The 19,857-nt window shown below is 41.4% G+C and overlaps 46 non-coding genes across 46 annotated transcripts; all 46 read right to left on the reverse strand.

Annotated features, from left to right (window-relative positions):
- Positions 1 to 194: 194 nt before the first annotated feature.
- On the reverse strand, positions 195 to 313 carry LOC142477592 (5S ribosomal RNA). Its single transcript, XR_012792525.1, has one exon. It is a non-coding gene; the product is annotated as a 5S ribosomal RNA (ribosomal RNA).
- A 286-nt stretch (positions 314 to 599) lies between these two features.
- Positions 600 to 718, reverse strand: LOC142477562 (5S ribosomal RNA). The gene has a single exon (XR_012792496.1). It is a non-coding gene; the product is annotated as a 5S ribosomal RNA (ribosomal RNA).
- Positions 719 to 1,004: 286 nt separating this feature from the next.
- Positions 1,005 to 1,123, reverse strand: LOC142477548 (5S ribosomal RNA). The gene has a single exon (XR_012792482.1). It is a non-coding gene; the product is annotated as a 5S ribosomal RNA (ribosomal RNA).
- A 286-nt stretch (positions 1,124 to 1,409) lies between these two features.
- LOC142477526 (5S ribosomal RNA) lies at positions 1,410 to 1,528 on the reverse strand. Its single transcript, XR_012792460.1, has one exon. It is a non-coding gene; the product is annotated as a 5S ribosomal RNA (ribosomal RNA).
- A 286-nt stretch (positions 1,529 to 1,814) lies between these two features.
- On the reverse strand, positions 1,815 to 1,933 carry LOC142477558 (5S ribosomal RNA). Its single transcript, XR_012792492.1, has one exon. It is a non-coding gene; the product is annotated as a 5S ribosomal RNA (ribosomal RNA).
- Positions 1,934 to 2,219: 286 nt separating this feature from the next.
- Positions 2,220 to 2,338, reverse strand: LOC142477593 (5S ribosomal RNA). Its single transcript, XR_012792526.1, has one exon. It is a non-coding gene; the product is annotated as a 5S ribosomal RNA (ribosomal RNA).
- Positions 2,339 to 2,624: 286 nt separating this feature from the next.
- Positions 2,625 to 2,743, reverse strand: LOC142477566 (5S ribosomal RNA). Its single transcript, XR_012792499.1, has one exon. It is a non-coding gene; the product is annotated as a 5S ribosomal RNA (ribosomal RNA).
- A 286-nt stretch (positions 2,744 to 3,029) lies between these two features.
- On the reverse strand, positions 3,030 to 3,148 carry LOC142477569 (5S ribosomal RNA). The gene has a single exon (XR_012792502.1). It is a non-coding gene; the product is annotated as a 5S ribosomal RNA (ribosomal RNA).
- A 286-nt stretch (positions 3,149 to 3,434) lies between these two features.
- On the reverse strand, positions 3,435 to 3,553 carry LOC142477594 (5S ribosomal RNA). The gene has a single exon (XR_012792527.1). It is a non-coding gene; the product is annotated as a 5S ribosomal RNA (ribosomal RNA).
- A 286-nt stretch (positions 3,554 to 3,839) lies between these two features.
- LOC142477527 (5S ribosomal RNA) lies at positions 3,840 to 3,958 on the reverse strand. The gene has a single exon (XR_012792461.1). It is a non-coding gene; the product is annotated as a 5S ribosomal RNA (ribosomal RNA).
- A 286-nt stretch (positions 3,959 to 4,244) lies between these two features.
- Positions 4,245 to 4,363, reverse strand: LOC142477564 (5S ribosomal RNA). The gene has a single exon (XR_012792497.1). It is a non-coding gene; the product is annotated as a 5S ribosomal RNA (ribosomal RNA).
- Positions 4,364 to 4,649: 286 nt separating this feature from the next.
- On the reverse strand, positions 4,650 to 4,768 carry LOC142477595 (5S ribosomal RNA). The gene has a single exon (XR_012792528.1). It is a non-coding gene; the product is annotated as a 5S ribosomal RNA (ribosomal RNA).
- Positions 4,769 to 5,054: 286 nt separating this feature from the next.
- On the reverse strand, positions 5,055 to 5,173 carry LOC142477550 (5S ribosomal RNA). Its single transcript, XR_012792484.1, has one exon. It is a non-coding gene; the product is annotated as a 5S ribosomal RNA (ribosomal RNA).
- A 286-nt stretch (positions 5,174 to 5,459) lies between these two features.
- Positions 5,460 to 5,578, reverse strand: LOC142477570 (5S ribosomal RNA). Its single transcript, XR_012792503.1, has one exon. It is a non-coding gene; the product is annotated as a 5S ribosomal RNA (ribosomal RNA).
- A 286-nt stretch (positions 5,579 to 5,864) lies between these two features.
- Positions 5,865 to 5,983, reverse strand: LOC142477597 (5S ribosomal RNA). Its single transcript, XR_012792530.1, has one exon. It is a non-coding gene; the product is annotated as a 5S ribosomal RNA (ribosomal RNA).
- Positions 5,984 to 6,269: 286 nt separating this feature from the next.
- Positions 6,270 to 6,388, reverse strand: LOC142477528 (5S ribosomal RNA). Its single transcript, XR_012792462.1, has one exon. It is a non-coding gene; the product is annotated as a 5S ribosomal RNA (ribosomal RNA).
- Positions 6,389 to 7,073: 685 nt separating this feature from the next.
- On the reverse strand, positions 7,074 to 7,192 carry LOC142477571 (5S ribosomal RNA). The gene has a single exon (XR_012792504.1). It is a non-coding gene; the product is annotated as a 5S ribosomal RNA (ribosomal RNA).
- A 286-nt stretch (positions 7,193 to 7,478) lies between these two features.
- Positions 7,479 to 7,597, reverse strand: LOC142477598 (5S ribosomal RNA). The gene has a single exon (XR_012792531.1). It is a non-coding gene; the product is annotated as a 5S ribosomal RNA (ribosomal RNA).
- A 286-nt stretch (positions 7,598 to 7,883) lies between these two features.
- Positions 7,884 to 8,002, reverse strand: LOC142477553 (5S ribosomal RNA). The gene has a single exon (XR_012792487.1). It is a non-coding gene; the product is annotated as a 5S ribosomal RNA (ribosomal RNA).
- Positions 8,003 to 8,288: 286 nt separating this feature from the next.
- On the reverse strand, positions 8,289 to 8,407 carry LOC142477529 (5S ribosomal RNA). The gene has a single exon (XR_012792463.1). It is a non-coding gene; the product is annotated as a 5S ribosomal RNA (ribosomal RNA).
- Positions 8,408 to 9,090: 683 nt separating this feature from the next.
- On the reverse strand, positions 9,091 to 9,209 carry LOC142477572 (5S ribosomal RNA). Its single transcript, XR_012792505.1, has one exon. It is a non-coding gene; the product is annotated as a 5S ribosomal RNA (ribosomal RNA).
- Positions 9,210 to 9,495: 286 nt separating this feature from the next.
- On the reverse strand, positions 9,496 to 9,614 carry LOC142477600 (5S ribosomal RNA). The gene has a single exon (XR_012792532.1). It is a non-coding gene; the product is annotated as a 5S ribosomal RNA (ribosomal RNA).
- A 286-nt stretch (positions 9,615 to 9,900) lies between these two features.
- LOC142477554 (5S ribosomal RNA) lies at positions 9,901 to 10,019 on the reverse strand. The gene has a single exon (XR_012792488.1). It is a non-coding gene; the product is annotated as a 5S ribosomal RNA (ribosomal RNA).
- A 286-nt stretch (positions 10,020 to 10,305) lies between these two features.
- On the reverse strand, positions 10,306 to 10,424 carry LOC142477530 (5S ribosomal RNA). The gene has a single exon (XR_012792464.1). It is a non-coding gene; the product is annotated as a 5S ribosomal RNA (ribosomal RNA).
- Positions 10,425 to 11,107: 683 nt separating this feature from the next.
- On the reverse strand, positions 11,108 to 11,226 carry LOC142477573 (5S ribosomal RNA). The gene has a single exon (XR_012792506.1). It is a non-coding gene; the product is annotated as a 5S ribosomal RNA (ribosomal RNA).
- A 286-nt stretch (positions 11,227 to 11,512) lies between these two features.
- Positions 11,513 to 11,631, reverse strand: LOC142477601 (5S ribosomal RNA). Its single transcript, XR_012792533.1, has one exon. It is a non-coding gene; the product is annotated as a 5S ribosomal RNA (ribosomal RNA).
- A 286-nt stretch (positions 11,632 to 11,917) lies between these two features.
- On the reverse strand, positions 11,918 to 12,036 carry LOC142477531 (5S ribosomal RNA). Its single transcript, XR_012792465.1, has one exon. It is a non-coding gene; the product is annotated as a 5S ribosomal RNA (ribosomal RNA).
- Positions 12,037 to 12,322: 286 nt separating this feature from the next.
- Positions 12,323 to 12,441, reverse strand: LOC142477602 (5S ribosomal RNA). Its single transcript, XR_012792534.1, has one exon. It is a non-coding gene; the product is annotated as a 5S ribosomal RNA (ribosomal RNA).
- Positions 12,442 to 12,727: 286 nt separating this feature from the next.
- LOC142477532 (5S ribosomal RNA) lies at positions 12,728 to 12,846 on the reverse strand. Its single transcript, XR_012792466.1, has one exon. It is a non-coding gene; the product is annotated as a 5S ribosomal RNA (ribosomal RNA).
- Positions 12,847 to 13,132: 286 nt separating this feature from the next.
- LOC142477575 (5S ribosomal RNA) lies at positions 13,133 to 13,251 on the reverse strand. Its single transcript, XR_012792508.1, has one exon. It is a non-coding gene; the product is annotated as a 5S ribosomal RNA (ribosomal RNA).
- Positions 13,252 to 13,537: 286 nt separating this feature from the next.
- Positions 13,538 to 13,656, reverse strand: LOC142477512 (5S ribosomal RNA). The gene has a single exon (XR_012792447.1). It is a non-coding gene; the product is annotated as a 5S ribosomal RNA (ribosomal RNA).
- Positions 13,657 to 13,942: 286 nt separating this feature from the next.
- On the reverse strand, positions 13,943 to 14,061 carry LOC142477533 (5S ribosomal RNA). The gene has a single exon (XR_012792467.1). It is a non-coding gene; the product is annotated as a 5S ribosomal RNA (ribosomal RNA).
- Positions 14,062 to 14,347: 286 nt separating this feature from the next.
- Positions 14,348 to 14,466, reverse strand: LOC142477603 (5S ribosomal RNA). Its single transcript, XR_012792535.1, has one exon. It is a non-coding gene; the product is annotated as a 5S ribosomal RNA (ribosomal RNA).
- A 286-nt stretch (positions 14,467 to 14,752) lies between these two features.
- Positions 14,753 to 14,871, reverse strand: LOC142477534 (5S ribosomal RNA). The gene has a single exon (XR_012792468.1). It is a non-coding gene; the product is annotated as a 5S ribosomal RNA (ribosomal RNA).
- Positions 14,872 to 15,157: 286 nt separating this feature from the next.
- On the reverse strand, positions 15,158 to 15,276 carry LOC142477559 (5S ribosomal RNA). Its single transcript, XR_012792493.1, has one exon. It is a non-coding gene; the product is annotated as a 5S ribosomal RNA (ribosomal RNA).
- A 286-nt stretch (positions 15,277 to 15,562) lies between these two features.
- Positions 15,563 to 15,681, reverse strand: LOC142477552 (5S ribosomal RNA). The gene has a single exon (XR_012792486.1). It is a non-coding gene; the product is annotated as a 5S ribosomal RNA (ribosomal RNA).
- A 286-nt stretch (positions 15,682 to 15,967) lies between these two features.
- Positions 15,968 to 16,086, reverse strand: LOC142477604 (5S ribosomal RNA). Its single transcript, XR_012792536.1, has one exon. It is a non-coding gene; the product is annotated as a 5S ribosomal RNA (ribosomal RNA).
- Positions 16,087 to 16,372: 286 nt separating this feature from the next.
- On the reverse strand, positions 16,373 to 16,491 carry LOC142477555 (5S ribosomal RNA). The gene has a single exon (XR_012792489.1). It is a non-coding gene; the product is annotated as a 5S ribosomal RNA (ribosomal RNA).
- Positions 16,492 to 16,777: 286 nt separating this feature from the next.
- Positions 16,778 to 16,896, reverse strand: LOC142477535 (5S ribosomal RNA). The gene has a single exon (XR_012792469.1). It is a non-coding gene; the product is annotated as a 5S ribosomal RNA (ribosomal RNA).
- A 286-nt stretch (positions 16,897 to 17,182) lies between these two features.
- On the reverse strand, positions 17,183 to 17,301 carry LOC142477560 (5S ribosomal RNA). Its single transcript, XR_012792494.1, has one exon. It is a non-coding gene; the product is annotated as a 5S ribosomal RNA (ribosomal RNA).
- A 286-nt stretch (positions 17,302 to 17,587) lies between these two features.
- Positions 17,588 to 17,706, reverse strand: LOC142477568 (5S ribosomal RNA). Its single transcript, XR_012792501.1, has one exon. It is a non-coding gene; the product is annotated as a 5S ribosomal RNA (ribosomal RNA).
- Positions 17,707 to 17,992: 286 nt separating this feature from the next.
- LOC142477605 (5S ribosomal RNA) lies at positions 17,993 to 18,111 on the reverse strand. The gene has a single exon (XR_012792537.1). It is a non-coding gene; the product is annotated as a 5S ribosomal RNA (ribosomal RNA).
- A 286-nt stretch (positions 18,112 to 18,397) lies between these two features.
- LOC142477556 (5S ribosomal RNA) lies at positions 18,398 to 18,516 on the reverse strand. The gene has a single exon (XR_012792490.1). It is a non-coding gene; the product is annotated as a 5S ribosomal RNA (ribosomal RNA).
- Positions 18,517 to 18,802: 286 nt separating this feature from the next.
- On the reverse strand, positions 18,803 to 18,921 carry LOC142477537 (5S ribosomal RNA). The gene has a single exon (XR_012792471.1). It is a non-coding gene; the product is annotated as a 5S ribosomal RNA (ribosomal RNA).
- A 286-nt stretch (positions 18,922 to 19,207) lies between these two features.
- LOC142477606 (5S ribosomal RNA) lies at positions 19,208 to 19,326 on the reverse strand. Its single transcript, XR_012792538.1, has one exon. It is a non-coding gene; the product is annotated as a 5S ribosomal RNA (ribosomal RNA).
- A 286-nt stretch (positions 19,327 to 19,612) lies between these two features.
- LOC142477538 (5S ribosomal RNA) lies at positions 19,613 to 19,731 on the reverse strand. The gene has a single exon (XR_012792472.1). It is a non-coding gene; the product is annotated as a 5S ribosomal RNA (ribosomal RNA).
- Positions 19,732 to 19,857: the final 126 nt, after the last annotated feature.

Raw genomic sequence — 19,857 nt, forward strand, 5'->3', positions numbered from 1 at the left:
GCACTCAAATGTACTATAGACGGAATTCTTGATGTCAGAAATCTATTTTGGAAGGTTGCATTGTGTTGAGCTTTCTGAGGAAAAAACGATATATTTCTTTGCCACTGCGGGAAAAAAGTAGTAAAAAATGAAACATTTTCATTTGCTGCAAGGAATGCCATGTATATTTTCATTAGGGAAGCGAAAAATAAAAACACCCACAGCACTTGGTATTCCCAGGCAGTCTCCCAACCCAGTACTAATCAAGCCTCACCCTGCTTAGCTTCCGAGATCTGACGGGATCGGGCGCTTTCAAGGTAGTATGGCTGTAGGTGGAGATTGCTGTCTCATGATATCCTCTCATTCTTAAATCCATGAGCCTATATCTTGCTCCATGCATACACAGAGACTGAGAAAATGACAGGTGCACTCAAATGTACTATAGACGGAATTCTTGATGTCAGAATTCTATTTTGGAAGGTTGCATTGTGTTGAGCTTTCTGAGGAAAAAACGATATATTTCTTTGCCACTGCGGGAAAAAAGTAGCAAGAAATGAAACATTTTCATTTGCTGCGAGGAATGCCATGTATATTTTCATTAGGGAAGCGAAAAATAAAAACACCTACAGCACCTGGTATTCCCAGGCAGTCTTCCAACCCAGTACTAATCAAGCCTCACCCTGCTTAGCTTCCGAGATCTGACGGGATCGGGCACTTTCAAGGTAGTATGGCCGTAGGTGGAGATTGCTGTCTCATGATATCCTCTCATTCTTAAATCCATGAGCCTATATCTTGCTCCATGCATACACAGAGACTGAGAAAATGACAGGTGCACTCAAATGTACTATAGACGGAATTCTTGATGTCAGAATTCTATTTTTGAAGGTTGCATTGTGTTGAGCTTTCTGAGGAAAAAACGATATATTTCTTTGCCACTGCGGGAAAAAAGTAGTAAAAAATGAAACATTTTCATTTGCTGCAAGGAATGCCATGTATATTTTCATTAGGGAAGCGAAAAATAAAAACACCCACAGCACTTGGTATTCCCAGGCAGTCTCCCAACCCAGTACTAATCAAGCCTCACCCTGCTTAGCTTCCGAGATCTGACGGGATCGGGCACTTTCAAGGTAGTATGGCTGTAGGTGGAGATTGCTGTCTCATGATATCCTCTCATTCTTAAATCCATGAGCCTATATCTTGCTCCATGCATACACAGAGACTGAGAAAATGACAGGTGCACTCAAATGTACTATAGACGGAATTCTTGATGTCAGAATTCTATTTTGGAAGGTTGCATTGTGTTGAGCTTTCTGAGGAAAAAACGATATATTTCTTTGCCACTGCGGGAAAAAAGTAGCAAGAAATGAAACATTTTCATTTGCTGCGAGGAATGCCATGTATATTTTCATTAGGGAAGCGAAAAATAAAAACACCTACAGCACCTGGTATTCCCAGGCAGTCTTCCAACCCAGTACTAATCAAGCCTCACCCTGCTTAGCTTCCGAGATCTGACGGGATCGGGCGCTTTCAAGGTAGTATGGCCGTAGGTGGAGATTGCTGTCTCATGATATCCTCTCATTCTTAAATCCATGAGCCTATATCTTGCTCCATGCATACACAGAGACTGAGAAAATGACAGGTGCACTCAAATGTACTATAGACGGAATTCTTGATGTCAGAATTCTATTTTGGAAGGTTGCATTGTGTTGAACTTTCAGAGAAAAAAACGATATATTTCTTTGCCACTGCGGGAAAAAAGTAACAAGAAATTAAACATTTTCATTTGCTGCGAGGAATGCCATGTATATTTTCATTAGGGAAGCGAAAAATAAAAACACCTACAGCACCTGGTATTCCCAGGCAGTCTCCCAACCCAGTACTAATCAAGCCTCACCCTGCTTAGCTTCCGAGATCTGACGGGATCGGGCGCTTTCAAGGTAGTATGGCCGTAGGTGGAGATTGCTGTCTCATGATATCCTCTCATTCTTAAATCCATGAGCCTATATCTTGCTCCATGCATACACAGAGACTGAGAAAATGACAGGTGCACTCAAATGTACTATAGACGGAATTCTTGATGTCAGAAATCTATTTTGGAAGGTTGCATTGTGTTGAGCTTTCTGAGGAAAAAACGATATATTTCTTTGCCACTGCGGGAAAAAAGTAGTAAAAAATGAAACATTTTCATTTGCTGCAAGGAATGCCATGTATATTTTCATTAGGGAAGCGAAAAATAAAAACACCCACAGCACTTGGTATTCCCAGGCAGTCTCCCAACCCAGTACTAATCAAGCCTCACCCTGCTTAGCTTCCGAGATCTGACGGGATCGGGCGCTTTCAAGGTAGTATGGCTGTAGGTGGAGATTGCTGTCTCATGATATCCTCTCATTCTTAAATCCATGAGCCTATATCTTGCTCCATGCATACACAGAGACTGAGAAAATGACAGGTGCACTCAAATGTACTATAGACGGAATTCTTGATGTCAGAATTCTATTTTGGAAGGTTGCATTGTGTTGAGCTTTCTGAGGAAAAAACGATATATTTCTTTGCCACTGCGGGAAAAAAGTAGCAAGAAATTAAACATTTTCATTTGCTGCGAGGAATGCCATGTATATTTTCATTAGGGAAGCGAAAAATAAAAACACCTACAGCACCTGGTATTCCCAGGCAGTCTCCCAACCCAGTACTAATCAAGCCTCACCCTGCTTAGCTTCCGACATCTGACGGGATCGGGCGCTTTCAAGGTAGTATGGCTGTAGGTGGAGATTGCTGTCTCATGATATCCTCTCATTCTTAAATCCATGAGCCTATATCTTGCTCCATGCATACACAGAGACTGAGAAAATGACAGGTGCACTCAAATGTACTATAGACGGAATTCTTGATGTCAGAATTCTATTTTGGAAGGTTGCATTGTGTTGAACTTTCAGAGAAAAAAACGATATATTTCTTTGCCACTGCGGGAAAAAAGTAACAAGTAATGAAACATTTTCATTTGCTGCGAGGAATGCCATGTATATTTTCATTAGGGAAGCGAAAAATAAAAACACCTACAGCACCTGGTATTCCCAGGCAGTCTCCCAACCCAGTACTAATCAAGCCTCACCCTGCTTAGCTTCCGAGATCTGACGGGATCGGGCGCTTTCAAGGTAGTATGGCCGTAGGTGGAGATTGCTGTCTCATGATATCCTCTCATTCTTAAATCCATGAGCCTATATCTTGCTCCATGCATACACAGAGACTGAGAAAATGACAGGTGCACTCAAATGTACTATAGACGGAATTCTTGATGTCAGAAATCTATTTTGGAAGGTTGCATTGTGTTGAGCTTTCTGAGGAAAAAACGATATATTTCTTTGCCACTGCGGGAAAAAAGTAGTAAAAAATGAAACATTTTCATTTGCTGCAAGGAATGCCATGTATATTTTCATTAGGGAAGCGAAAAATAAAAACACCCACAGCACTTGGTATTCCCAGGCAGTCTCCCAACCCAGTACTAATCAAGCCTCACCCTGCTTAGCTTCCGAGATCTGACGGGATCGGGCGCTTTCAAGGTAGTATGGCTGTAGGTGGAGATTGCTGTCTCATGATATCCTCTCATTCTTAAATCCATGAGCCTATATCTTGCTCCATGCATACACAGAGACTGAGAAAATGACAGGTGCACTCAAATGTACTATAGACGGAATTCTTGATGTCAGAATTCTATTTTGGAAGGTTGCATTGTGTTGAGCTTTCTGAGGAAAAAACGATATATTTCTTTGCCACTGCGGGAAAAAAGTAGCAAGAAATGAAACATTTTCATTTGCTGCGAGGAATGCCATGTATATTTTCATTAGGGAAGCGAAAAATAAAAACACCTACAGCACCTGGTATTCCCAGGCAGTCTTCCAACCCAGTACTAATCAAGCCTCACCCTGCTTAGCTTCCGAGATCTGACGGGATCGGGCGCTTTCAAGGTAGTATGGCCGTAGGTGGAGATTGCTGTCTCATGATATCCTCTCATTCTTAAATCCATGAGCCTATATCTTGCTCCATGCATACACAGAGACTGAGAAAATGACAGGTGCACTCAAATGTACTATAGACGGAATTCTTGATGTCAGAATTCTATTTTGGAAGGTTGCATTGTGTTGAACTTTCAGAGAAAAAAACGATATATTTCTTTGCCACTGCGGGAAAAAAGTAACAAGAAATTAAACATTTTCATTTGCTGCGAGGAATGCCATGTATATTTTCATTAGGGAAGCGAAAAATAAAAACACCTACAGCACCTGGTATTCCCAGGCAGTCTCCCAACCCAGTACTAATCAAGCCTCACCCTGCTTAGCTTCCGAGATCTGACGGGATTGGGCGCTTTCAAGGTAGTATGGCCGTAGGTGGAGATTGCTGTCTCATGATATCCTCTCATTCTTAAATCCATGAGCCTATATCTTGCTCCATGCATACACAGAGACTGAGAAAATGACAGGTGCACTCAAATGTACTATAGACGGAATTCTTGATGTCAGAATTCTATTTTGGAAGGTTGCATTGTGTTGAGCTTTCTGAGGAAAAAACGATATATTTCTTTGCCACTGCGGGAAAAAAGTAGTAAAAAATGAAACATTTTCATTTGCTGCAAGGAATGCCATGTATATTTTCATTAGGGAAGCGAAAAATAAAAACACCCACAGCACTTGGTATTCCCAGGCAGTCTCCCAACCCAGTACTAATCAAGCCTCACCCTGCTTAGCTTCCGAGATCTGACGGGATCGGGCGCTTTCAAGGTAGTATGGCTGTAGGTGGAGATTGCTGTCTCATGATATCCTCTCATTCTTAAATCCATGAGCCTATATCTTGCTCCATGCATACACAGAGACTGAGAAAATGACAGGTGCACTCAAATGTACTATAGACGGAATTCTTGATGTCAGAATTCTATTTTGGAAGGTTGCATTGTGTTGAGCTTTCTGAGGAAAAAACGATATATTTCTTTGCCACTGCGGGAAAAAAGTAGCAAGAAATGAAACATTTTCATTTGCTGCGAGGAATGCCATGTATATTTTCATTAGGGAAGCGAAAAATAAAAACACCTACAGCACCTGGTATTCCCAGGCAGTCTTCCAACCCAGTACTAATCAAGCCTCACCCTGCTTAGCTTCCGAGATCTGACGGGATCGGGCGCTTTCAAGGTAGTATGGCTGTAGGTGGAGATTGCTGTCTCATGATATCCTCTCATTCTTAAATCCATGAGCCTATATCTTGCTCCATGCATACACAGAGACTGAGAAAATGACAGGTGCACTCAAATGTACTATAGACGGAATTCTTGATGTCAGAATTCTATTTTGGAAGGTTGCATTGTGTTGAACTTTCAGAGAAAAAAACGATATATTTCTTTGCCACTGCGGGAAAAAAGTAACAAGAAATTAAACATTTTCATTTGCTGCGAGGAATGCCATGTATATTTTCATTAGGGAAGCGAAAAATAAAAACACCTACAGCACCTGGTATTCCCAGGCAGTCTCCCAACCCAGTACTAATCAAGCCTCACCCTGCTTAGCTTCCGAGATCTGACGGGATCGGGCGCTTTCAAGGTAGTATGGCCGTAGGTGGAGATTGCTGTCTCATGATATCCTCTCATTCTTAAATCCATGAGCCTATATCTTGCTCCATGCATACACAGAGACTGAGAAAATGACAGGTGCACTCAAATGTACTATAGACGGAATTCTTGATGTCAGAAATCTATTTTGGAAGGTTGCATTGTGTTGAGCTTTCTGAGGAAAAAACGATATATTTCTTTGCCACTGCGGGAAAAAAGTAGTAAAAAATGAAACATTTTCATTTGCTGCAAGGAATGCCATGTATATTTTCATTAGGGAAGCGAAAAATAAAAACACCCACAGCACTTGGTATTCCCAGGCAGTCTCCCAACCCAGTACTAATCAAGCCTCACCCTGCTTAGCTTCCGAGATCTGACGGGATCGGGCGCTTTCAAGGTAGTATGGCTGTAGGTGGAGATTGCTGTCTCATGATATCCTCTCATTCTTAAATCCATGAGCCTATATCTTGCTCCATGCATACACAGAGACTGAGAAAATGACAGGTGCACTCAAATGTACTATAGACGGAATTCTTGATGTCAGAATTCTATTTTGGAAGGTTGCATTGTGTTGAGCTTTCTGAGGAAAAAACGATATATTTCTTTGCCACTGCGGGAAAAAAGTAGCAAGAAATTAAACATTTTCATTTGCTGCGAGGAATGCCATGTATATTTTCATTAGGGAAGCGAAAAATAAAAACACCTACAGCACCTGGTATTCCCAGGCAGTCTTCCAACCCAGTACTAATCAAGCCTCACCCTGCTTAGCTTCCGAGATCTGACGGGATCGGGCGCTTTCAAGGTAGTATGGCCGTAGGTGGAGATTGCTGTCTCATGATATCCTCTCATTGTTAAATCCATGAGCCTATATCTTGCTCCATGCATACACAGAGACTGAGAAAATGACAGGTGCACTCAAATGTACTATAGACGGAATTCTTGATGTCAGAATTCTATTTTGGAAGGTTGCATTGTGTTGAACTTTCTGAGGAAAAAACGATATATTTCTTTTCCACTGCGGGAAAAAAGTAGTAAAAAAAAAATTCAGAGGTGCCTATATTCAACCTCCTCCTGTTTGGATTTGAACTCACTACCTCTTCCAAGTATCAGCTTGAACACTGCACACCCCAACTCTGTGAGCCACAAGCTCACCATACTGTATAACATGCTAAGTGTTCTGAGGCCTGTATGATATATTTCTAAATGACATGGGAGGCATAAGTGTATTATTGTGACCGTTAAAACAAATACATTCTTGAAGAATTACCTTAAATGGAGAAATTAAATCAGAGACTGAGAAAATGACAGGTGCACTCAAATGTACTATAGACGGAATTCTTGATGTCAGAATTCTATTTTGGAAAGTTGCATTGTGTTGAACTTTCAGAGAAAAAAACGATATATTTCTTTGCCACTGCGGGAAAAAAGTAACAAGAAATGAAACATTTTCATTTGCTGCGAGGAATGCCATGTATATTTTCATTAGGGAAGCGAAAAATAAAAACACCTACAGCACCTGGTATTCCCAGGCAGTCTCCCAACCCAGTACTAATCAAGCCTCACCCTGCTTAGCTTCCGAGATCTGACGGGATCGGGCGCTTTCAAGGTAGTATGGCCGTAGGTGGAGATTGCTGTCTCATGATATCCTCTCATTCTTAAATCCATGAGCCTATATCTTGCTCCATGCATACACAGAGACTGAGAAAATGACAGGTGCACTCAAATGTACTATAGACGGAATTCTTGATGTCAGAATTCTATTTTGGAAGGTTGCATTGTGTTGAGCTTTCTGAGGAAAAAACGATATATTTCTTTGCCACTGCGGGAAAAAAGTAGTAAAAAATGAAACATTTTCATTTGCTGCAAGGAATGCCATGTATATTTTCATTAGGGAAGCGAAAAATAAAAACACCCACAGCACTTGGTATTCCCAGGCAGTCTCCCAACCCAGTACTAATCAAGCCTCACCCTGCTTAGCTTCCGAGATCTGACGGGATCGGGCGCTTTCAAGGTAGTATGGCTGTAGGTGGAGATTGCTGTCTCATGATATCCTCTCATTCTTAAATCCATGAGCCTATATCTTGCTCCATGCATACACAGAGACTGAGAAAATAACAGGTGCACTCAAATGTACTATAGACGGAATTCTTGATGTCAGAATTCTATTTTGGAAGGTTGCATTGTGTTGAGCTTTCTGAGGAAAAAACGATATATTTCTTTGCCACTGCGGGAAAAAAGTAGCAAGAAATGAAACATTTTCATTTGCTGCGAGGAATGCCATGTATATTTTCATTAGGGAAGCGAAAAATAAAAACACCTACAGCACCTGGTATTCCCAGGCAGTCTTCCAACCCAGTACTAATCAAGCCTCACCATGCTTAGCTTCCGAGATCTGACGGGATCGGGCGCTTTCAAGGTAGTATGGCCGTAGGTGGAGATTGCTGTCTCATGATATCCTCTCATTCTTAAATCCATGAGCCTATATCTTGCTCCATGCATACACAGAGACTGAGAAAATGACAGGTGCACTCAAATGTACTATAGACGGAATTCTTGATGTCAGAATTCTATTTTGGAAGGTTGCATTGTGTTGAGCTTTCTGAGGAAAAAACGATATATTTCTTTGCCACTGCGGGAAAAAAGTAGCAAGAAATGAAACATTTTCATTTGCTGCGAGGAATGCCATGTATATTTTCATTAGGGAAGCGAAAAATAAAAACACCTACAGCACCTGGTATTCCCAGGCAGTCTTCCAACCCAGTACTAATCAAGCCTCACCCTGCTTAGCTTCCGAGATCTGACGGGATCGGGCGCTTTCAAGGTAGTATGGCCGTAGGTGGAGATTGCTGTCTCATGATATCCTCTCATTCTTAAATCCATGAGCCTATATCTTGCTCCATGCATACACAGAGACTGAGAAAATGACAGGTGCACTCAAATGTACTATAGACGGAATTCTTGATGTCAGAATTCTATTTTGGAAGGTTGCATTGTGTTGAACTTTCTGAGGAAAAAACGATATATTTCTTTTCCACTGCGGGAAAAAAGTAGTAAAAAAATTTCAGAGGTGCCTATATTCAACCTCCTCCTGTTTGGATTTGAACTCACTACCTCTTCCAAGTATCAGCTTGAACACTGCACACCCCAACTCTGTGAGCCACAAGCTCACCATACTGTATAACATGCTAAGTGTTCTGAGGCCTGTATGATATATTTCTAAATGACATGGGAGGCATAAGTGTATTATTGTGACCGTTAAAACAAATACATTCTTGAAGAATTACCTTAAATGGAGAAATTAAATCAGAGACTGAGAAAATGACAGGTGCACTCAAATGTACTATAGACGGAATTCTTGATGTCAGAATTCTATTTTGGAAAGTTGCATTGTGTTGAACTTTCAGAGAAAAAAACGATATATTTCTTTGCCACTGCGGGAAAAAAGTAACAAGAAATGAAACATTTTCATTTGCTGCGAGGAATGCCATGTATATTTTCATTAGGGAAGCGAAAAATAAAAACACCTACAGCACCTGGTATTCCCAGGCAGTCTCCCAACCCAGTACTAATCAAGCCTCACCCTGCTTAGCTTCCGAGATCTGACGGGATCGGGCGCTTTCAAGGTAGTATGGCCGTAGGTGGAGATTGCTGTCTCATGATATCCTCTCATTCTTAAATCCATGAGCCTATATCTTGCTCCATGCATACACAGAGACTGAGAAAATGACAGGTGCACTCAAATGTACTATAGACGGAATTCTTGATGTCAGAATTCTATTTTGGAAGGTTGCATTGTGTTGAGCTTTCTGAGGAAAAAACGATATATTTCTTTGCCACTGCGGGAAAAAAGTAGTAAAAAATGAAACATTTTCATTTGCTGCAAGGAATGCCATGTATATTTTCATTAGGGAAGCGAAAAATAAAAACACCCACAGCACTTGGTATTCCCAGGCAGTCTCCCAACCCAGTACTAATCAAGCCTCACCCTGCTTAGCTTCCGAGATCTGACGGGATCGGGCGCTTTCAAGGTAGTATGGCTGTAGGTGGAGATTGCTGTCTCATGATATCCTCTCATTCTTAAATCCATGAGCCTATATCTTGCTCCATGCATACACAGAGACTGAGAAAATGACAGGTGCACTCAAATGTACTATAGACGGAATTCTTGATGTCAGAATTCTATTTTGGAAGGTTGCATTGTGTTGAGCTTTCTGAGGAAAAAACGATATATTTCTTTGCCACTGCGGGAAAAAAGTAGCAAGAAATGAAACATTTTCATTTGCTGCGAGGAATGCCATGTATATTTTCATTAGGGAAGCGAAAAATAAAAACACCTACAGCACCTGGTATTCCCAGGCAGTCTTCCAACCCAGTACTAATCAAGCCTCACCATGCTTAGCTTCCGAGATCTGACGGGATCGGGCGCTTTCAAGGTAGTATGGCCGTAGGTGGAGATTGCTGTCTCATGATATCCTCTCATTCTTAAATCCATGAGCCTATATCTTGCTCCATGCATACACAGAGACTGAGAAAATGACAGGTGCACTCAAATGTACTATAGACGGAATTCTTGATGTCAGAATTCTATTTTGGAAGGTTGCATTGTGTTGAGCTTTCTGAGGAAAAAACGATATATTTCTTTGCCACTGCGGGAAAAAAGTAGCAAGAAATTAAACATTTTCATTTGCTGCGAGGAATGCCATGTATATTTTCATTAGGGAAGCGAAAAATAAAAACACCTACAGCACCTGGTATTCCCAGGCAGTCTTCCAACCCAGTACTAATCAAGCCTCACCCTGCTTAGCTTCCGAGATCTGACGGGATCGGGCGCTTTCAAGGTAGTATGGCCGTAGGTGGAGATTGCTGTCTCATGATATCCTCTCATTCTTAAATCCATGAGCCTATATCTTGCTCCATGCATACACAGAGACTGAGAAAATGACAGGTGCACTCAAATGTACTATAGACGGAATTCTTGATGTCAGAATTCTATTTTGGAAGGTTGCATTGTGTTGAACTTTCTGAGGAAAAAACGATATATTTCTTTTCCACTGCGGGAAAAAAGTAGTAAAAAAATTTCAGAGGTGCCTATATTCAACCTCCTCCTGTTTGGATTTGAACTCACTACCTCTTCCAAGTATCAGCTTGAACACTGCACACCCCAACTCTGTGAGCCACAAGCTCACCATACTGTATAACATGCTAAGTGTTCTGAGGCCTGTATGATATATTTCTAAATGACATGGGAGGCATAAGTGTATTATTGTGACCGTTAAAACAAATACATTCTTGAAGAATTACCTTAAATGGAGAAATTAAATCAGAGACTGAGAAAATGACAGGTGCACTCAAATGTACTATAGACGGAATTCTTGATGTCAGAATTCTATTTTGGAAAGTTGCATTGTGTTGAACTTTCAGAGAAAAAAACGATATATTTCTTTGCCACTGCGGGAAAAAAGTAACAAGAAATGAAACATTTTCATTTGCTGCGAGGAATGCCATGTATATTTTCATTAGGGAAGCGAAAAATAAAAACACCTACAGCACCTGGTATTCCCAGGCAGTCTCCCAACCCAGTACTAATCAAGCCTCACCCTGCTTAGCTTCCGAGATCTGACGGGATCGGGCGCTTTCAAGGTAGTATGGCCGTAGGTGGAGATTGCTGTCTCATGATATCCTCTCATTCTTAAATCCATGAGCCTATATCTTGCTCCATGCATACACAGAGACTGAGAAAATGACAGGTGCACTCAAATGTACTATAGACGGAATTCTTGATGTCAGAATTCTATTTTGGAAGGTTGCATTGTGTTGAGCTTTCTGAGGAAAAAACGATATATTTCTTTGCCACTGCGGGAAAAAAGTAGTAAAAAATGAAACATTTTCATTTGCTGCAAGGAATGCCATGTATATTTTCATTAGGGAAGCGAAAAATAAAAACACCCACAGCACTTGGTATTCCCAGGCAGTCTCCCAACCCAGTACTAATCAAGCCTCACCCTGCTTAGCTTCCGAGATCTGACGGGATCGGGCGCTTTCAAGGTAGTATGGCTGTAGGTGGAGATTGCTGTCTCATGATATCCTCTCATTCTTAAATCCATGAGCCTATATCTTGCTCCATGCATACACAGAGACTGAGAAAATGACAGGTGCACTCAAATGTACTATAGACGGAATTCTTGATGTCAGAATTCTATTTTGGAAGGTTGCATTGTGTTGAACTTTCTGAGGAAAAAACGATATATTTCTTTGCCACTGCGGGAAAAAAGTAGCAAGAAATGAAACATTTTCATTTGCTGCGAGGAATGCCATGTATATTTTCATTAGGGAAGCGAAAAATAAAAACACCTACAGCACCTGGTATTCCCAGGCAGTCTTCCAACCCAGTACTAATCAAGCCTCACCCTGCTTAGCTTCCGAGATCTGACGGGATCGGGCGCTTTCAAGGTAGTATGGCCGTAGGTGGAGATTGCTGTCTCATGATATCCTCTCATTCTTAAATCCATGAGCCTATATCTTGCTCCATGCATACACAGAGACTGAGAAAATGACAGGTGCACTCAAATGTACTATAGACGGAATTCTTGATGTCAGAATTCTATTTTGGAAGGTTGCATTGTGTTGAGCTTTCTGAGGAAAAAACGATATATTTCTTTGCCACTGCGGGAAAAAAGTAGTAAAAAATGAAACATTTTCATTTGCTGCAAGGAATGCCATGTATATTTTCATTAGGGAAGCGAAAAATAAAAACACCCACAGCACTTGGTATTCCCAGGCAGTCTCCCAACCCAGTACTAATCAAGCCTCACCCTGCTTAGCTTCCGAGATCTGACGGGATCGGGCGCTTTCAAGGTAGTATGGCTGTAGGTGGAGATTGCTGTCTCATGATATCCTCTCATTCTTAAATCCATGAGCCTATATCTTGCTCCATGCATACACAGAGACTGAGAAAATGACAGGTGCACTCAAATGTACTATAGACGGAATTCTTGATGTCAGAATTCTATTTTGGAAGGTTGCATTGTGTTGAGCTTTCTGAGGAAAAAACGATATATTTCTTTGCCACTGCGGGAAAAAAGTAGCAAGAAATGAAACATTTTCATTTGCTGCGAGGAATGCCATGTATATTTTCATTAGGGAAGCGAAAAATAAAAACACCTACAGCACCTGGTATTCCCAGGCAGTCTTCCAACCCAGTACTAATCAAGCCTCACCCTGCTTAGCTTCCGAGATCTGACGGGATCGGGCGCTTTCAAGGTAGTATGGCCGTAGGTGGAGATTGCTGTCTCATGATATCCTCTCATTCTTAAATCCATGAGCCTATATCTTGCTCCATGCATACACAGAGACTGAGAAAATGACAGGTGCACTCAAATGTACTATAGACGGAATTCTTGATGTCAGAATTCTATTTTGGAAGGTTGCATTGTGTTGAACTTTCAGAGAAAAAAACGATATATTTCTTTGCCACTGCGGGAAAAAAGTAACAAGAAATTAAACATTTTCATTTGCTGCGAGGAATGCCATGTATATTTTCATTAGGGAAGCGAAAAATAAAAACACCTACAGCACCTGGTATTCCCAGGCAGTCTCCCAACCCAGTACTAATCAAGCCTCACCCTGCTTAGCTTCCGAGATCTGACGGGATCGGGCGCTTTCAAGGTAGTATGGCCGTAGGTGGAGATTGCTGTCTCATGATATCCTCTCATTCTTAAATCCATGAGCCTATATCTTGCTCCATGCATACACAGAGACTGAGAAAATGACAGGTGCACTCAAATGTACTATAGACGGAATTCTTGATGTCAGAAATCTATTTTGGAAGGTTGCATTGTGTTGAGCTTTCTGAGGAAAAAACGATATATTTCTTTGCCACTGCGGGAAAAAAGTAGTAAAAAATGAAACATTTTCATTTGCTGCAAGGAATGCCATGTATATTTTCATTAGGGAAGCGAAAAATAAAAACACCCACAGCACTTGGTATTCCCAGGCAGTCTCCCAACCAAGTACTAATCAAGCCTCACCCTGCTTAGCTTCCGAGATCTGACGGGATCGGGCGCTTTCAAGGTAGTATGGCTGTAGGTGGAGATTGCTGTCTCATGATATCCTCTCATTCTTAAATCCATGAGCCTATATCTTGCTCCATGCATACACAGAGACTGAGAAAATGACAGGTGCACTCAAATGTACTATAGACGGAATTCTTGATGTCAGAATTCTATTTTGGAAGGTTGCATTGTGTTGAGCTTTCTGAGGAAAAAACGATATATTTCTTTGCCACTGCGGGAAAAAAGTAGCAAGAAATGAAACATTTTCATTTGCTGCGAGGAATGCCATGTATATTTTCATTAGGGAAGCGAAAAATAAAAACACCTACAGCACCTGGTATTCCCAGGCAGTCTTCCAACCCAGTACTAATCAAGCCTCACCCTGCTTAGCTTCCGAGATCTGACGGGATCGGGCGCTTTCAAGGTAGTATGGCCGTAGGTGGAGATTGCTGTCTCATGATATCCTCTCATTCTTAAATCCATGAGCCTATATCTTGCTCCATGCATACACAGAGACTGAGAAAATGACAGGTGCACTCAAATGTACTATAGACGGAATTCTTGATGTCAGAATTCTATTTTGGAAGGTTGCATTGTGTTGAGCTTTCTGAGGAAAAAACGATATATTTCTTTGCCACTGCGGGAAAAAAGTAGTAAAAAATGAAACATTTTCATTTGCTGCAAGGAATGCCATGTATATTTTCATTAGGGAAGCGAAAAATAAAAACACCCACAGCACTTGGTATTCCCAGGCAGTCTCCCAACCCAGTACTAATCAAGCCTCACCCTGCTTAGCTTCCGAGATCTGACGGGATCGGGCGCTTTCAAGGTAGTATGGCTGTAGGTGGAGTTTGCTGTCTCATGATATCCTCTCATTCTTAAATCCATGAGCCTATATCTTGCTCCATGCATACACAGAGACTGAGAAAATGACAGGTGCACTCAAATGTACTATAGACGGAATTCTTGATGTCAGAATTCTATTTTGGAAGGTTGCATTGTGTTGAGCTTTCTGAGGAAAAAACGATATATTTCTTTGCCACTGCGGGAAAAAAGTAGCAAGAAATGAAACATTTTCATTTGCTGCGAGGAATGCCATGTATATTTTCATTAGGGAAGCGAAAAATAAAAACACCTACAGCACCTGGTATTCCCAGGCAGTCTTCCAACCCAGTACTAATCAAGCCTCACCCTGCTTAGCTTCCGAGATCTGACGGGATCGGGCGCTTTCAAGGTAGTATGGCCGTAGGTGGAGATTGCTGTCTCATGATATCCTCTCATTCTTAAATCCATGAGCCTATATCTTGCTCCATGCATACACAGAGACTGAGAAAATGACAGGTGCACTCAAATGTACTATAGACGGAATTCTTGATGTCAGAATTCTATTTTGGAAGGTTGCATTGTGTTGAACTTTCAGAGAAAAAAACGATATATTTCTTTGCCACTGCGGGAAAAAAGTAACAAGAAATTAAACATTTTCATTTGCTGCGAGGAATGCCATGTATATTTTCATTAGGGAAGCGAAAAATAAAAACACCTACAGCACCTGGTATTCCCAGGCAGTCTCCCAACCCAGTACTAATCAAGCCTCACCCTGCTTAGCTTCTGAGATCTGACGGGATCGGGCGCTTTCAAGGTAGTATGGCCGTAGGTGGAGATTGCTGTCTCATGATATCCTCTCATTCTTAAATCCATGAGCCTATATCTTGCTCCATGCATACACAGAGACTGAGAAAATGACAGGTGCACTCAAATGTACTATAGACGGAATTCTTGATGTCAGAAATCTATTTTGGAAGGTTGCATTGTGTTGAGCTTTCTGAGGAAAAAACTATATATTTCTTTGCCACTGCGGGAAAAAAGTAGTAAAAAATGAAACATTTTCATTTGCTGCGAGGAATGCCATGTATATTTTCATTAGGGAAGCGAAAAATAAAAACACCCACAGCACTTGGTATTCCCAGGCAGTCTTCCAACCCAGTACTAATCAAGCCTCACCCTGCTTAGCTTCCGAGATCTGACGGGATCGGGCGCTTTCAAGGTAGTATGGCCGTAGGTGGAGATTGCTGTCTCATGATATCCTCTCATTCTTAAATCCATGAGCCTATATCTTGCTCCATGCATACACAGAGACTGAGAAAATGACAGGTGCACTCAAATGTACTATAGACGGAATTCTTGATGTCAGAATTCTATTTTGGAAGGTTGCATTGTGTTGAGCTTTCTGAGGAAAAAACGATATATTTCTTTGCCACTGCGGGAAAAAAGTAGTAAAAAATGAAACATTTTCATTTGCTGCAAGGAATGCCATGTATATTTTCATTAGGGAAGCGAAAAATAAAAACACCCACAGCACTTGGTATTCCCAGGCAGTCTCCCAACCCAGTACTAATCAAGCCTCACCCTGCTTAGCTTCCGAGATCTGACGGGATCGGGCGCTTTCAAGGTAGTATGGCTGTAGGTGGAGATTGCTGTCTCATGATATCCTCTCATTCTTAAATCCATGAGCCTATATCTTGCTCCATGCATACACAGAGACTGAGAAAATGACAGGTGCACTCAAATGTACTATAGACGGAATTCTTGATGTCAGAATTCTATTTTGGAAGGTTGCATTGTGTTGAGCTTTCTGAGGAAAAAACGATATATTTCTTTGCCACTGCGGGAAAAAAGTAGCAAGAAATGAAACATTTTCATTTGCTGCGAGGAATGCCATGTATATTTTCATTAGGGAAGCGAAAAATAAAAACACCTACAGCACCTGGTATTCCCAGGCAGTCTTCCAACCCAGTACTAATCAAGCCTCACCATGCTTAGCTTCCGAGATCTGACGGGATCGGGCGCTTTCAAGGTAGTATGGCCGTAGGTGGAGATTGCTGTCTCATGATATCCTCTCATTCTTAAATCCATGAGCCTATATCTTGCTCCATGCATACACAGAGACTGAGAAAATGACAGGTGCACTCAAATGTACTATAGACGGAATTCTTGATGTCAGAATTCTATTTTGGAAGGTTGCATTGTGTTGAGCTTTCTGAGGAAAAAACGATATATTTCTTTGCCACTGCGGGAAAAAAGTAGCAAGAAATGAAACATTTTCATTTGCTGCGAGGAATGCCATGTATATTTTCATTAGGGAAGCGAAAAATAAAAACACCTACAGCACCTGGTATTCCCAGGCAGTCTTCCAACCCAGTACTAATCAAGCCTCACCCTGCTTAGCTTCCGAGATCTGACGGGATCGGGCGCTTTCAAGGTAGTATGGCCGTAGGTGGAGATTGCTGTCTCATGATATCCTCTCATTCTTAAATCCATGAGCCTATATCTTGCTCCATGCATACACAGAGACTGAGAAAATGACAGGTGCACTCAAATGTACTATAGACGGAATTCTTGATGTCAGAATTCTATTTTGGAAGGTTGCATTGTGTTGAACTTTCAGAGAAAAAAACGATATATTTCTTTGCCACTGCGGGAAAAAAGTAACAAGAAATTAAACATTTTTATTTGCTGCGAGGAATGCCATGTATATTTTCATTAGGGAAGCGAAAAATAAAAACACCTACAGCACCTGGTATTCCCAGGCAGTCTCCCAACCCAGTACTAATCAAGCCTCACCCTGCTTAGCTTCTGAGATCTGACGGGATCGGGCGCTTTCAAGGTAGTATGGCCGTAGGTGGAGATTGCTGTCTCATGATATCCTCTCATTCTTAAATCCATGAGCCTATATCTTGCTCCATGCATACACAGAGACTGAGAAAATGACAGGTGCACTCAAAAGTACTATAGACGGAATTCTTGATGTCAGAAATCTATTTTGGAAGGTTGCATTGTGTTGAGCTTTCTGAGGAAAAAACTATATATTTCTTTGCCACTGCGGGAAAAAAGTAGTAAAAAATGAAACATTTTCATTTGCTGCGAGGAATGCCATGTATATTTTCATTAGGGAAGCGAAAAATAAAAACACCCACAGCACTTGGTATTCCCAGGCAGTCTTCCAACCCAGTACTAATCAAGCCTCACCCTGCTTAGCTTCCGAGATCTGACGGGATTGGGCGCTTTCAAGGTAGTATGGCCGTAGGTGGAGATTGCTGTCTCATGATATCCTCTCATTCTTAAATCCATGAGCCTATATCTTGCTCCATGCATACACAGAGACTGAGAAAATGACAGGTGCACTCAAATGTACTATAGACGGAATTCTTGATGTCAGAATTCTATTTTGGAAGGTTGCATTGTGTTGAGCTTTCTGAGGAAAAAACGATATATTTCTTTGCCACTGCGGGAAAAAAGTAGTAAAAAATGAAACATTTTCATTTGCTGCAAGGAATGCCATGTATATTTTCATTAGGGAAGCGAAAAATAAAAACACCCACAGCACTTGGTATTCCCAGGCAGTCTCCCAACCCAGTACTAATCAAGCCTCACCCTGCTTAGCTTCCGAGATCTGACGGGATCGGGCGCTTTCAAGGTAGTATGGCTGTAGGTGGAGATTGCTGTCTCATGATATCCTCTCATTCTTAAATCCATGAGCCTATATCTTGCTCCATGCATACACAGAGACTGAGAAAATGACAGGTGCACTCAAATGTACTATAGACGGAATTCTTGATGTCAGAATTCTATTTTGGAAGGTTGCATTGTGTTGAGCTTTCTGAGGAAAAAACGATATATTTCTTTGCCACTGCGGGAAAAAAGTAGCAAGAAATGAAACATTTTCATTTGCTGCGAGGAATGCCATGTATATTTTCATTAGGGAAGCGAAAAATAAAAACACCTACAGCACCTGGTATTCCCAGGCAGTCTTCCAACCCAGTACTAATCAAGCCTCACCATGCTTAGCTTCCGAGATCTGACGGGATCGGGCGCTTTCAAGGTAGTATGGCCGTAGGTGGAGATTGCTGTCTCATGATATCCTCTCATTCTTAAATCCATGAGCCTATATCTTGCTCCATGCATACACAGAGACTGAGAAAATGACAGGTGCACTCAAATGTACTATAGACGGAATTCTTGATGTCAGAATTCTATTTTGGAAGGTTGCATTGTGTTGAACTTTCTGAGGAAAAAACGATATATTTCTTTGCCACTGCGGGAAAAAAGTAGCAAGAAATGAAACATTTTCATTTGCTGCGAGGAATGCCATGTATATTTTCATTAGGGAAGCGAAAAATAAAAACACCTACAGCACCTGGTATTCCCAGGCAGTCTTCCAACCCAGTACTAATCAAGCCTCACCCTGCTTAGCTTCCGAGATCTGACGGGATCGGGCGCTTTCAAGGTAGTATGGCCGTAGGTGGAGATTGCTGTCTCATGATATCCTCTCATTCTTAAATCCATGAGCCTATATCTTGCTCCATGCATACACAGAGACTGAGAAAATGACAGGTGCACTCAAATGTACTATAGACGGAATTCTTGATGTCAGAATTCTATTTTGGAAGGTTGCATTGTGTTGAGCTTTCTGAGGAAAAAACGATATATTTCTTTGCCACTGCGGGAAAAAAGTAGTAAAAAATGAAACATTTTCATTTGCTGCAAGGAATGCCATGTATATTTTCATTAGGGAAGCGAAAAATAAAAACACCCACAGCACTTGGTATTCCCAGGCAGTCTCCCAACCCAGTACTAATCAAGCCTCACCCTGCTTAGCTTCCGAGATCTGACGGGATCGGGCGCTTTCAAGGTAGTATGGCTGTAGGTGGAGATTGCTGTCTCATGATATCCTCTCATTCTTAAATCCATGAGCCTATATCTTGCTCCATGCATACACAGAGACTGAGAAAATGACAGGTGCACTCAAATGTACTATAGACGGAATTCTTGATGTCAGAATTCTATTTTGGAAGGTTGCATTGTGTTGAGCTTTCTGAGGAAAAAACGATATATTTCTTTGCCACTGCGTGAAAAAAGTAGCAAGAAATGAAACATTTTCATTTGCTGCGAGGAATGCCATGTATATTTTCATTAGGGAAGCGAAAAATAAAAACACCTACAGCACCTGGTATTCCCAGGCAGTCTTCCAACCCAGTACTAATCAAGCCTCACCCTGCTTAGCTTCCGAGATCTGACGGGATCGGGCGCTTTCAAGGTAGTATGGCCGTAGGTGGAGATTGCTGTCTCATGATATCCTCTCATTCTTAAATCCATGAGCCTATATCTTGCTCCATGCATACACAGAGACTGAGAAAATGACAGGTGCACTCAAATGTACTATAGACGGAATTCTTGATG

This window comes from Ascaphus truei, unplaced genomic scaffold, assembly GCF_040206685.1.
Source record: "Ascaphus truei isolate aAscTru1 unplaced genomic scaffold, aAscTru1.hap1 HAP1_SCAFFOLD_2191, whole genome shotgun sequence".
Taxonomy (NCBI): Eukaryota; Metazoa; Chordata; class Amphibia; order Anura; family Ascaphidae; genus Ascaphus; species Ascaphus truei.